Genomic DNA, 14806 nt, shown 5'->3' with positions numbered 1-14806 from the left:
TGTCTCTGCCCTTGCTTGTTTCAATCTCTCTCTCTCACACACTCTCTGACTTTTATGTGAATCTGTCTTAATTTTCTGTGCTTTATAAATCGTTACATTTATTTTGTCCTTGTGCCTCTCTCCGTCTGTCTCTTACCCTCACGCTCTCTGTCTCTCCCTCTGTCTCTCGCTCTCTCTGTCTCTCTATCTCCGTCTTTCTTTCTCCCTGTCTCTCTGTCGATCTCGCTCTGTCTGTCTCTCGCTGTCTGCCTCTATCTCTCCCTCTCTCTCTGTCTGCCTCATTCTCTCTGTCCGACTCTCTCTGTCGCTGTCTCTCTCTATCCCCCTCTGACTGTCTCTCCCTCTCTCTGTCTCTCTCTATGTCTCTCCTTCTCAGCTCCCTCTCCCTTTCTCCATCTCCATTCATATGGAGTGTGCCCATTCGACAGCTACTTTGATTTCCAGCTTTGCCCATTTATTAAGGTGGCCATTTAGTTGAAGTACAGCTGAGCTTCGAATTTCGAGCAAAAATTCACGTTTCGTCTGAGGAGCAAATCCTGTCTCAATTGGTCAGATAATCAATAAAATATAATACCAGAATCAGATTTAAGATAATTTCAGGGCTCTGTGCTGCTAATATAAAATATACTTTTTATCACCTGGGAAGTGTAGGGGATGGAGTATGAAATGGGATTTAGTTCTAGTGCTTGAAACCCTTCAGCTCTTTCTATAATTTCACTAATTTAACAATTACATTGAATGGGTATTTCACCGCGTTCTTCAGCTCCTGTCTGAATTTAGTCTGGGTCAGGACATAAATACACGTGTTTGTGCAGGAACTGAGAAGCTGCAGCATCTTTGCTGTATCATTTGTGATATAATTAGGGTCAGATGGGGAGTAAAAAGGCATAAAGTCCACAATTCGCAGATAAATGTAAAATACAACCTGTGTCAGCCACAACAATATAAAACTGCCCGATATACTGAAGAGTAAAATGATGGATTTCTTTCGGTTCTCCATCTCTGGATCACTCTGATTCTCTCTATTGCTGCGGCCCCGGAGTGCCCTGCGGACTCGACTGGACACTAAAATACTCCTGACTGTCAGAACATTGGAAAGCAAAATTAGACAGAACGGGAGACAAGGGGTTAAAATGAGGTGCAACATGTCAAATGCGGCCCATGCGGGGGAAGTACGGAAGCTCGGTTTACCCACACAAAACCAGGGAACATTATCAATTATAAATTTAGGTTCATATATAAAGTACGTGGGGACACTCTCCAAACAGCCCAGCACACTCACTGTTCCCAGAACCACAGCCGCCGTTCTCTCGGTGCAATATTTAGTTTTCAGCTTCTCACAACAAATGGCCACAAATCGATCAAAGGTGAAAGCGACTGTGAACCAAACAGAAACCACCGTGGTTGCAAAACCCAAGAATATAATAAAACTACACACGGGAGTAATGTCCAGGAATGACAGTGGGAGATACATGTCATTAATCCTGTTCAATATCGGATCAGTGATAACGACCAGGAGATCGGCCACTGCCATTCCCACCAGGTAGCGACTGATACATTTGGAGAGACCGCACTTTCCTCGGGACAGGATCACAATCGCCACCAAGTTAACTGTAAGAGAGAGAAAAGGAAGCAGAGAAATTACTGATCAGACCTGGAGCCAAAGCAGCAGATTGAGAGGATCTGGGGTGAAATTTCCAGCTTTGTTGCTGCACCGAAGGGTGGAAAGTGATTGATTGACCTGGGCAGCGCTTTCAGGCAGAGTGATGTTTTTTAAACACAATGAACAATAATGAATTGGGAGATGGATACAGAAAGTGAATAAAGTGAGCACCGGATCCACTGGAAGGGCTGAGTGAGGGCTCGGTGTCAGTGGGGAAGGGAGAAGGGATTTTACACACGGGGAATAAAGCAGATTAAAGCCGGGTTTGGGCTCCAGACGGACGGGGAAAGAGAGCGAACTGTGGGGAAGGTGAGGGGACAGGGGGAGGTGCAGCTTGTGTGTTGCTCTGGGTTAACAGAGCCGACAGTTAGTGAGATTGGGAGGGAATCAAGGAAAAGTGTAGTGTACCTGAACGTGTAGGAGCAGGAGGGAAGTCAGGAGCAGATGGTTTGGGATAACGGGCACACTGAAGGAACCGACGAGGAGACAGAGGATTCATTGCAGTGGGAGGAGAGGCTGGGATTCACAAGGAGAGACTGCAGCAGAGTGTTAGAGGAAATCTAATCTATAGGTCCCACTAACACAATCCATCTAATATATTCAACAGTTCATTTCTGTGGTTATTGGTGTCAGGGAACCTGTGTTGGGTATCAAATGTGTAAAATAAATTTAATTTGCACATTCAATTAAAATTAAATTGAAAAGTATTAATAAAATCAACCACGTTGTTATCGAATTTAGCCGAGCTTTAAAAATACAGAATCCGAATAATTCATTATGATCAAGAAATTTCTGATTCTATTCTTGAAGTAAGTTGTAATTATATTTCGTGCTAAGTTGGAGATCATGGAACATTCACAAAAACAGACTGAGGACCTGACAGGGATATAAGCATGAGGAGCGAGTCCCACAATAAAAACTCACCCAATCTGACCACATCATAATAACACCTTCAAATCACATTTTCTCTGTTTAATTGTACTGGACGTTTCAGCAGTTCATTCTGATTAATTATTCACACCACAGCCTCTCGCTTTCCCTCTCAGTCGCCCTCCATATCACTCACTCTACTCTCTTTCTCAAGTCCATTTTCATATCCGATTAAATCCTATCATCCTGTGCCTGCATTCTGTTCACCAGCCCCGTATTCCGCCGATCCTATTCTCAGTATCGGTTCGTTAAGCCCCTGTGGAATAGTTTAATGTTTCTATAGATCATTCAATTCTCCACCTGTTCACCTACAGTTCACTTCATCCACAAATCATGGAATGAACAGAATCGAATGCCTCTCCCAGGGAGATCTCACAATAATTGAGATTCCTTCACCTGTAATTATGAAGTAAAGGGATAGATGGCGGCATTGTTCAATTTACAAAACGCCAAAATCACACTTGCAATCGACAGATAGATCGAAGGCCTCCTGATTCCAACAGATACGGTGCAAATTGAAACAACATAACAACAAAACATTTCATTTTGCAGTGAAGTCCAGTGACAGTCAGTGAATTAATCCACATTGAAGCAGAGAAGGAGATGTGATAGAATCTGCAGCAAACTAGGAACTGAACTGCCTCCTTATAACACTGAGACCGTGAGCTGTCTCATCATCAATCACTGAAAATACATTGATGAAAAAATATTCTCGGACAGGTTAGTTGCACACGATGAAACTATTAACAGCTCCTGATGGTCTGACATCAGCTATTAGCCCAGACACCTGACTCAAATACATTCAGTACAGTGATGATTCCAGTAACAATGCCGGGGTTGGAGAAAGAAAGGCCACTCCAGGTATAATGTAACTCCTTCAAGACCGAACTTTTTGGAAGTTAAGGACATACCATTGTTCAAAAATACATTCAGTTTGGAGAACAATCCACTAACAATGCCAGGGTTGGATACACAAAAATCATTACGGATATATTGCAGCTCCTACAAGACCAAAAAAAGAACACATTCCATCATTCAACCAACAGCACAGAACAGGCGACTGCGTAAAACATGCAGGGAGAAAATATAATTTGCCAAATACAGCAACAGAGATAACGGCGATTAACACCATTAACAGCTGAGTTAATGGCTTACCTGGAACTCCAACGGCTGCAAGAACAGGATAATACATGCGTTGTATCTGAATTATTACTGGATATCCCATTTCTGTGAGAAGCACTGACTTCTGTTGGCCTGGAAACCACGGCGCCGGCAGGCACTCTGAGGTGATCCATTCCATCAAGTCCTGATTTATACACGGGATAGTCTCCACTGACACGGTTATACACCTGATCATTGCTATTAGTGACAGTCAGTTTAACAAACACATTACGTCAGCAGCTTTGACTCCGATGTAAGTAATGTGGTGAATAAAACACATCTCAATATCCAGGTTATTATCTTAATCAGATCTCTCGCAGGAATAAAGTTTAAATCTGTTCTCATACAGGAATAATCCAACAATAATGAGCGGCTTCATTCACAGTTTTTATATAATTGTATTGACCATATTCACTCCTGGTGATTCATTTATAAATGTTACCGATTCTCCGCAGTGTGGACTGAATCCAGAGACACAAGCAGACCCGTTTCACTCTGTTCCTGCAGTTTCCCAGTTAAAATATGAATTTTGAGTCGCTGACACGGGGACAGTTAAAGGGCAGATTGAGGATTGCAGCCTCAAAATGATTGTGGGTGATATTAGGGGACGGACACTGAACGTGTCCCATTGACATTCCTCTCTCCGCTATTTTACTGCAGATGTTTACCCGTTTATTCTGAATGGTAAACGGTTCCAGGAAAATTGGCCCCTTGTAACACCCAGCTGAGCTCATGACCCGATTTGACCTCCATCACAAAGGCCACATGATTCCCTCACCAGCCTCCATTCCTTCCTCAGCCCATTGCCATTGAAACCCTCATCAATGCCTCTGTCCCCTTCAGACTCCATTCCTCGAATGCACTCCTGGCTGGCCACCCAACCTCCACCTTCCATAAACGTGAAATCGTCCAAATCCCTATAGTGCGTGTCCAACCAGCACCAGGTCCTACTCGGCCTCACTGACCCTCACTGGCTCCCAATTCCATATCACTTAAATTTAAAATTCTCATCCTTGGGATTAAATTCCTCCATGGCCCAACACTCCCCGTCTCCATACCGACAGCAAATTCACCCGTCACGTCTTCATCCATCGGACACTGACCGCTTTTGCTGGGACTGCCCTCACTTGGTTCCACTCACCTATCTGATCAGAACCAGGAGAAGCTTCTCTTCCAACCCTATCACCGTTATCTCTGATGTTTCTAAAGGTTCAATCCTTGGCTCACTCCTCTTCCTCATCGACATGCTGCCCTTTGGTGACATGGTCCACAGACATGGACCGGCTTTCAGATGGACGCTGACAAAACCACGGCCTCTCTTGACCCTTCCAATATCTTTGTGTTGTTAGGTCCACATTCTGTTTTAGATGAGCCACCAGTTCCTCCAGTTAAAAATTAGGAAGTCATGACCTTTGGCCCCAAAATCTCCACATCCTTGCCAAGGATTCCATCCCCATCCCTGGCTTTTTGATTGGTGAGTTGCTCACCACCCACCGAAGCCCTTACTGACCTGCATTGTATTCCAGTCTCCTAAGCCTGCAATTTATGTTTATTCTTTCTTACACTTAATTGAATCAGAGTCTCACCCCTCCCTATCTCTGTAAACTCTCCAGTCCGACAGCCCCTCCCAAACACTCTACTCCTCCACCTCTGGCCACTTGTGCATCCGCAGTCCATTTGTCCTATTTTTGACAGCCGTGCCTTCAGCCATGGCCACGCTCCTGAATGCCCTCCCGAAGCCCCTCCATCTCCCTCTCCTCCTTTCAGGTGTCAGACGTGGATCATTGGTAGCAGTCTCATCTGTGAGTTAGAAAGCTGTGCATTGAAGTCCAATTCCAGAGACTTGAACACATAATCCAGGCTGACACTGCAGTGCAGGTTAGTAGTGAGGTCGTGGTGCACTGTCGGAAAGTCACGACTGAGGGAGTGTAATAATGTCAGAGGCTCAGTACTGAAGGAGTGCTGCATTGTCGGGCAGTCAGTACCGAGGGAATGTTGCAATGTCGGATGGTCAGGACTGAGGGAGTGCTGCATTGTCGGAGGGTCAGTAATGTGGGAGTTTTGAACTGTGGGGAGAGTCAGTACTGAGGGAGTGTTACACTGTCGGAGGGTCAGTACTGAGGGAGTGCTGCACTGTCGGAGAGTCAGTACGAAGGAAGTACTGCACTGTCGGAGGGTCAGTACTGAGGGAGTTTTGCACTGTCGGATAGTAAGTACTAAGGAAGTGCTGCACTGTCGGAGAGTCAGTACTGAGGGACTGGCACTCTGTTGGATGGTCAGTGCTGCCGGAACTCAGTACTGTTGAGGATCAGTACTGAGGGAGTGCGACACTGTCGGAGGGTTAGTACTGAGGGAGTGCTGCACTGTCGGAGGGTTAGTACTGAAGGAGTGCTGCACTGTCGGAGGGTTAGTACTGAGGGAGTGCTGCACTGTCGGAGGGTTAGTACTGAAGGAGTGCTACACTATCGGAGGCTCAGTACTGAGGGAGTTTTGCACTGTCGGAGAGTCAGTACTGAGGAAGTGTTGCACTGTCGGGTGGTCAGTACTGAGGGAGAGGCACTCTGTTGGATGGTCAGTGCTGCGGGAGCTCGGTACTGTTGGAGGGGCAGTACTGTGGGAGTGCTGTACTGTCGGAGGTGCCAACAGTAGGATACGTTAAATCGAGGGCCCATCTACCCTCTCAGGTAGATGTAAAAGTTCCCATAGCAATATTCGAAAAAGTGCAGGGGAGTTCTTTCCGGTGTCCTGGCAAATATTTATCCCTCAACCAACATTACTGGAACTGCTTTTCTGGCCATTTATCTCATTGCAGTATGTGGGATGTTGATTTGTGCCAATTGGCTGTCACGTTTCCTACATTACTACAGTGAATACACTTCACAATGTTCTTCATTGCCTGTTTTGGGACGTCCTGAGGCCTTGAAAGGCGCTATATGAAGGCAAGTTCTTTCCTTCTTTCAGACCTTTCATGAAACCTATTTCTTGCTTCAAGCTTTTGTCATCCCTCCTAATATCTCATTCTTTAGCTGAGGGTCCATTTTTATCCTTCAGACATCGAAATTCTACACTTGAAAACCAATCTTATCCCCTCCGACACTCCATTTACTTCTCCTCCTTTTACACCCTCCTTAATCCCACTCTTTGACCAAGGTTTTCACCAGTCCTCCTGATATCTTCTTACTCCTTTCACTTCACTGTGAATCCCCTTGGGAATGGTTATTAAACAAAAGGCGGACTGTGAATTATTTTTTTTGTATTCGTTCGTGGGATGTGGGCGTCGCTGGAAAGGCCAGCATTTATTGCCCATCTCTAATTGCCCTTGAGAAAATGGTGGTGAGCCGCCTTCTTGAACCGCTGCAGTCCGTGTGGTGAAAGTTCTCACTCCCACAGTGCTATTAGTTTGGGAGTTTCAGGAGTTTGACCCAGCGACGATGAAGGAACGGCGATATATTTCCAAGTCGGGATGGTGTGTGACTTGGAGGGGAACGTGCAGGTGGTGTTGTTCCCATGTACCTGCTGCTCTTGTCCTTCCAGGAGGTAGAGTTCGTGGGTTTGGGAGGTGCTGTTGAAGAAGCCTTGGCGAGTTGCTGCAATGCATCCTGTGGATGGTACACACTGCAGCCACAGTGCGCCGATGGTGAATGGAGTGAATGTTTAGGGTGGTGGATGGGGTGCCAATCAAGCGGGCTGCTTTATCTTGGATGATGTCGAGCTTCTTGAGTGTTTTGGAGATGCACTCATCCAAGCAAGTGGAGAGTATTCCATCACACTCCTGACTTGTGCATTGTAGATGGTGGAATGGCTTTGGGGAGTCAGGAGGTGAGTCACTCGACGCAGAATACCCAGCCTCTGACCTGCTCTCGTAGCCATAGTATTTATATGGCTGGTCCAGTTAAGTTTCTGGTCAATGGTGACCCCCAGGATGTTGATGGTGGGGGATTCGGCGATGGTAATGCCGTTGAATTTCAAGGAGAGGTGGTTAGACTCTCTCTTGTTGGAGATGGTCATTGCCTGGCACTTATCTGGCGCGAATGTTACTTGCCACTGATGAGCCCAAGCCTGGATGTTGTCCAGGTCTTGCTGCATGCGGGCTCGGACTGCTTCATTATTTGAGGGGTTGCGACGGGAACTGAACACTGTGCAATCTTCAGCGAACATCCCCATTTCTGACCTTATGATGGAGGGAAGGTCATTGATGAAGCAGCTGAAGATGGTTGGGCCGAGGACACTGCCCTGAGGAACTCCTGCAGCAATGTCCTGGGTCGAGATGATTGGCCTCCAACAACCACTACCATCTTCCTTTGTGCTAGGTATGACACCAGTCACTGGAGAGTTTTCCCCCTGACTCCCATTGACTTCAATTTTACTCGGGTTCCTTGGTGCCACACTCGGACAAATGCTGCCTTGATGTCAAGGGCAGTCACTCTCACCTCACCTCTGGATTTCAGCTCTTTTGTCCATGTTTGGACCAAGGCTGTAATGTGGTCTGGAGCCGAGTGGTCCTGGCGGAACCCAAACTGAGCATCGGTGAGCAGGTTATTGGTGAGTAAGTGTCACTTGATAGCACTGTCGACGACACCTTCCATCACTTTGCTGATGATTGAGAGCAGACTGATCGGGCGGTAATTGGCCGGATTGGATTTGTCCTGCTCTTTGTGTATGAGATTTTTGGACTGGTATATAATGTGTATCTCAGTCTGCACTAAAAGAATTGATACTCTATCTTTAAATCTCATTCTACGAGTACATTCTGAACAGATATCTAATTTCTTTCTCTGGTTTACTATCTTTCAATATTTCTCACTCTGATACTCTACCTGAGTTTTGGACTTTTGTGCAATTTGTGTCATATGATACACATTTCGAATGGATATTGCATGTATTAAAGTCATGTGTCTGAGAGTTCTGGGCCAGTATTCAGTTTGAATCTCGGGGTACATTATTGGGATTCATTCTGTACCTTTGAATCGGGTACCATGTGTGATTTCTATCTGGTATTTAATTCGTAGCTAATGTTGCTCTATTGTGAGATTGACACAGTGCCTTTCACTCTGAGCGTGTGATTTTGGACTGGGATTTTTGTATCTACCTGTCAGCGGGACTGAGTTAGGGGGAAATGGAACAGAGTCTGCCTCACCTGCTCTGCTTGACTGTTGGATTGAAAATGTGTCTCTGGAAATTGTGATCAGTGTGGGACTGACTACTTCTGCTGTCTGAGACTGTGGAACTGATGAGCTGTCTGTGTCTCTGTGCTCTGTGAGTGATAATATACTTACTGTGTGTGAGAAGGAGCTGGCTGTACTGTTCCTTCTGCCTCGGGTGGAGGAAGCATCACATTTATTCTGGATCGTTCAAGGGTTTGCCTGTAGAAAGAAAATTATCTCTTGTTACTCAGGAACATGTGAGGTAGAAAATACAGAAGTGATCAGTTTAATATCTATGTTCATGATCATTTTGAATATCCACAAATGAAATCCAGTGATACAAACAGTGTCAGTGTCTGACTCCACTGCAGTACTTCAGCACTCAGCTTCTGCATACCAGGTGTGTTGGGCTGTTTTACAACAATTTAATGACATCCAGACACGGCCCAACCCCTGCACTGATCCATGAATGGGACTACCCGATGGGGCATGGACCTTTGTACTGGTCAGGTTTCTAATCTCCTCTCCCATGGGACTAACCGTTCAACCGAAACCAAACAGCCGCTGTTTAAAATGTGACCTTCACATTTCTCACCTGATGCCTGCAATAGATGCTCTTTGTATAACTCCCCACATCCTTACTGTCCGGCTCTGTTTCCACTCTTCACTGTCCAATCACAATAAATAGGGTGAGGCTGGAACTAAACCAGGGCCATTCATTACTGGTTTGGGTAGAGAAAGCAGCAATGATTTTAATAGCAGGTTCTTCCCATTCTCTCTCCCTTCCCTTAGACACACCCTGTCCACACACAGCCCGAGAATGACCTCTCCCTTCCCACCTCTCACTCCATGTTCCGGGACCAGTTCCTGATCCACTCCGCCTCTTACAATCAGCCCCCCGGACTCCCCCTGAACTTCCCCCGGACTCAATGCCGATCTCTGAGCCCATCTGCGGACACGGTCCCGAAGCGATGATCTGTTGTAACGAGGCTGCTCTTTGCTCCCTTCCCCCGGGGGCCGTGATCTCTCCATTCCCGGCTGTTTTAAACCATCTTCTTCCGCTCACTGAGGGAATGGCGCCCACAATTCCCAATCCAAAAATCGATGGAAACTTTCCCCAATTGGAATTTTTCGAAGTCTGAGCAAAGGAAGTGGGGCTGGGGGAAAGGTCAGAGGGAACGGGGTCCACAGGCAGTGCAGGAACAGGTACCAGAATGGGAAACAGATGGGATTCCACCAGTGCCCAACGCTGGAATCCAGACTGACTTTACAATCTCCAACTATTAAACTAGATGTTTCCATCCCTGCTGTTTCTCTCGGGGTCTTTTGATGGTAAAGAGCCTTTCAGAGATAAAGTGAGCGGCTGTGAAATCAGCCAATGGATTCTCTTCATTAATGGCCCCTATAATGTGTGACTGAGAGAGGATTTCTCAAACCAATCCTGGAGAAACATGGGAGGAAAGTGGGAGTCGGTGTATTTGATGGGACCGTGTAGGGTTAATATCAGGCAGCAACAGTCGCAGATTAATTTAACCGGAGTGAAACTGTAGGTCACTGAGAGTAATATCGAACAGCCCTGAGCTGTAAAACTGCAGATAGTACAACAGGCATTAGAGGGTTAAATGTGGCCCATTGTTTCTGTCCCTCTCTGTACTGTCCCTGAGTGTGGGATTAATAGTGTTTCTGACCCTTGTACAATATCAGGGAGAGATGGGATTGCATCTTCTGTCTCTCCAACGCGATCTTTCTGGATAAAACGGCACTTTACCGGTCAGTCTGGAACTAATACTGTTAACGTCTGTCTGTCACTGTGTCTCACCGCTCTCTCTGTCTCTCTCACCGTGTCTGCCTCCCTCTCTCTCTCTGGTGCTGTATATGAAGGTGGATACTGCTATTGAGCGTGATTTGGACACAGATAGGGAGTGTAAGACTGATACTGTCTCTCTCTCTCTCTCTATTGCTGGACATGAAAGTGGGATACTGTCTGATATAAAATAGAGAGAATGAGATGTCCGGGCCGGGCCTCACTGTAACTGGGGATGTGTTCGGCTCCAGTCCCAGTTCATGGTCATAATCTTTTCACAGTTTCAGGGCGAGAGTCTCTGTGAGACGGTAACACTGGCGGAGAAACTCCGCGACATAACTCAAACCCAACACACGAGATTCTCCAAATAAGCTGGATTAAGGTGTTTGTAAAACGCTGAACCCGTCTGGGAGGGGATGTGTGGGGAGATAGAACAGGGAAACAGACTGAAATGGAGGAGCCGAGTTGACTTGTTATTGAATGGACTGTATTTAGGCAGGAATATTAACGATTTCTCATTGTAACGGGGCTTATTTGAAAGCTTCGGGTTTTGGGAACCCTTGAATATGAAGCCTGGGTCTTTCAGGGTTTGTGCGGAGCGCTGAGGTTCGGTTCTATTATCGATAAACGGTTTGAAACTGTCGGATGGAGAGAACTAGAGGTGGAGTTGGAAGATCAGAGGCCGCTCTCCGCTCTTTCACTCTGACTGTCTCCTCCCCTCCCGATTTCTCTGTTTAATCCCCCATATGGAACCAAAGCGGGTCGGTGGACTCTAAACACGGTTTACTCGTTAACAGGACGAAAGGCGAGTAATGTTCCTGATCTCCTGGGCACCAGGCAATTCACTGTTATTTGTTTCTGTACAGAGTTACATTTCAGTGATTCCCCAGTGAGTTTGATGCGTTCTGTAAATAATCCAACAAAATAGAACAGAAACGGAGCGAAGCGCTGAATTCCACAGATGTAGAAAGGTTAGTCGAGCAGTTCTGGTGAATCTTTACGAGCCCAGCATGGCAAGTAGTTTAAATAAATACAAGAAATCTGGTGATGTGTGGGCTGGGGTATGTCAGTCACCGTTTAAAATACCGGACTGTGGTCACTGCCCCGACTCCAGTCCCATTAATACCTCATCTCGTCCACAACGAGACAAAAGCAGCTCAAAGCCACAATGGTAGCATGATATCAGCGTCTCCCTTCAGACAGTAACCAGCCCTTTCACAGATACAGAGGGTGGCTCTGAAAGGAGCCTTTACATCGAGTTACATTGAAACTACAGCACAGAAACAGGCCATTCGGCCCAACTAGTCTATGCCGGCGTTTCTGCTGCTCATGAGCCTCCTCCTTCCTTACTTAATCTAACCCTATCGGCATATCCTTCTGTTCCTTTCTCCCTCATGTGCTGATCTATCTTCCCCTTAAATGCCTCTCTGTTATTTGCCTCAGCTACTCATCATAGTTGCAAGTTCCACATTCCAACCACTCTCTGGGTAAAGCAATTTCTCCTGAATTCCCTATTTGATTTATTAGCGACTATTTTATATTTATTACCTGAAGTTTTGGACTCCCCACAAGTGGAAACATTTTCTCTACATCTATCCTAACAGACCCTATCATTATCTTAAAAACCTCGATCAGATCAACCCTCAGCCTTCTCTTTTCGAGTGAAACGAGACCCAGTCTGTTCAGTCTTTCCTGATAAGAATATCCTCTCATTTCTGGTATCATCCTTGTGAATCTTGTTTGCACCTTCTCCAATGCCCCTATGTCTATAATATGGAGACGAGACCTGTTCGCATAATTCCAAGTCTGGTCTAAACAAGGTTCTATACAAGTTTAACATAACTTCTTTGCTTTTCAACTCTATCCCTCTAGAAATGAATCCTAGTGTTTGATTTGTCTTTTTATGACCTGATTAACCTGGGTCGCTACTTTTGGTAATTTGTGTATCTGTACCACTAGATCCCTTTGCTCCACTATCCCGTTTAGACTCTTATTATCCAAGCAGTGTGTGACCTCCTGATTGTTCATTCTGCAAGTTTATTAATGTCCTCTTGCATTTTGATGCATTCTTCCTTTGTATTAACTAAATCCCCCAATTTCGTGTCGTCCACAAATTTTGGAATTGTACTTCCGATTCCCGAATCCAAATCGTTAATGTAAATTGTGAAGAACAGTGGTCCCAGCAACTGGAACTGCACTTCCCACCTTTTGCCAGTCTGAGTAGCGACCCTTAACCTCTATTCTCGGCTTTCAGTTTTGCAGCCAACTTCTTATCCATTCTGCCACCTGACCCTCACTCCACGTGCTCTGAACTTAGCCATGAGTCTACAATGTGGTACATTATAGAAGGCCTTCGGAAAATCCAAGTATATCACATCTACTGCATTAAACTTGTCTACACTTTCTGTTCCTTCTTCAAAGATTTCAATAAGGTTGGTCCTGTCCTTTGGGTTATCAGATTAAGCCTTGGCCGGTTAACTTGCTCTTGGAGCTCACAATGCTGGTTTTCTTCGGCAGCAGCACGGCCTGGATTTCAGACAACACCCTGAGCGATGGTCACCCGTCCCAGCAGCTTGTTGAGCTCCTCGTCGTTACGGATGGCCAGCTGCAGGTGTCTGGGGATGATGCGGGTCTTCTTGTTGTCCCGGGCCGCGTTACCGGCCAGCTCGAGGATTTCAGCCGTCAGATACTCGATGCACAGCGGTCAGATAGACCGGGGCTCCGGCAAGCACATGTTCAGCATAGTTCCCCTTTCGCAGGAGCCTGTGAACACGGCTAACAGGGAACTGCAGTCCGCCCCGGGATGAGCGAGACTTGGCCTTGGACAGAGCTTTACCGCCGGTTTTTCCTCTTCCAGACATTTCCACAATCTCACAAACACTTTCACAAAGAATGAAGAAATCCTCCCGCACTCGCCCTTCTTATACCTTCTGGAGGAGTACAGTGGGGGCACTTGTGATGGGTCTCTCTCAGAGTGTCTACATTGCCCGCTCACCCTCACAGATATTCTATCTTTGAACTGCTGTAATATTGACCATTAGTAATATTGCTGATCCTCCTCCTTTCCCTATTTCCCTGTCCTTTCTAAAGATCTTATAGACTTGAATATTAAGCTGCCATTCCTGCCCAGTTCGTCGTCAGGTCTCTGTCATGATTTAATGGAAGTATTTAGCTTTACTCAATGGCTGATGTGAGCTGTGGTAAAATGTATTTCCAGCTGGTCAAGTATTGCAGGTATCGACTATCTCTGCAGTCCGATGTAAGGTGGAGAATTACTGGCTGGTGTGGAATTTCCATTGATTGGGGGTTAGCGAAATCGACTGGGCGGAAACGGGAACTGCAACAGAGCGAGAAAGGATCCGTCAGAAACCAGTTAAAATGAAGAACAAATTCCAACAGCCTGCAGTGTCTGTTCAGGATCTGATGTTTGGGAAATATTGTATTTTCGATTATTTTCAGCGATGGTGGTATAGTGGTGAGCATAGCTGCCTTCCAAGCAGTTGGTCCGGGTTCGACGCCCGGCCATCGCAATGAAGTGTTCTTATTGGTTTATTTCCATCAGAAACTCTGAAGTTTGCAATCGAATTTGATGCAGTTCAGTTAGATATTGTTTCCGAAACATCATCGGGTGTAATTATAGTCAAATGTTTTCAACCTTCATTTCTTTTCCCGACAGAAGGAAAAGAGGAAAAACATGCTGGAAATATTGAGTTACCAAGGGTCGAATGAGAGTGAGGAAGGGAAATGATATGTTAGCCTTTATTGTAAGGGTGTTGTAATATAAGAGTAAGGAGGTCTTGCTGCAATTGGAGTACGAGGAGATATTGTGTAAAATTGGCTAATATTCGGTGGAGTTTAGAAGAATGAGAGGTGATCGCATTGAAATGTATAAAATTCTTAGACGGCTTGACAGGGTAGATGCTGAGAGTCTGATTCCCCTGGCTGGAGAGTCAAGAACTCGAGCTCATAGTCTCAAGATAAGCGGTCGGCCATTTAGGACCGACATGAGGAAACATTTCTTCACTCAAAGGATCGTGAATCTTTGGAATTCTCTGCACCCCAGAGGGCTGTGGATGCTCAGTCGTTGATTTATATTCACAACTG

At 45.8% G+C, this 14806-nt stretch overlaps 1 non-coding gene across 1 annotated transcript; it reads left to right on the top strand.

Annotated features, from left to right (window-relative positions):
• The first annotated feature begins 14160 nt into the window (after positions 1–14160).
• On the top strand, positions 14161–14232 carry trnag-ucc (transfer RNA glycine (anticodon UCC)). Its single transcript has one exon. It is a non-coding gene; the product is annotated as a tRNA-Gly (tRNA).
• Positions 14233–14806: the final 574 nt, after the last annotated feature.

The sequence above is a fragment of the Heptranchias perlo genome, unplaced genomic scaffold (assembly GCF_035084215.1).
Source record: "Heptranchias perlo isolate sHepPer1 unplaced genomic scaffold, sHepPer1.hap1 HAP1_SCAFFOLD_55, whole genome shotgun sequence".
Taxonomy (NCBI): Eukaryota; Metazoa; Chordata; class Chondrichthyes; order Hexanchiformes; family Hexanchidae; genus Heptranchias; species Heptranchias perlo.
The sequence above is the reverse complement of the archived record's forward strand: the minus strand, read 5'-3'. Positions and strand labels throughout refer to the sequence as shown.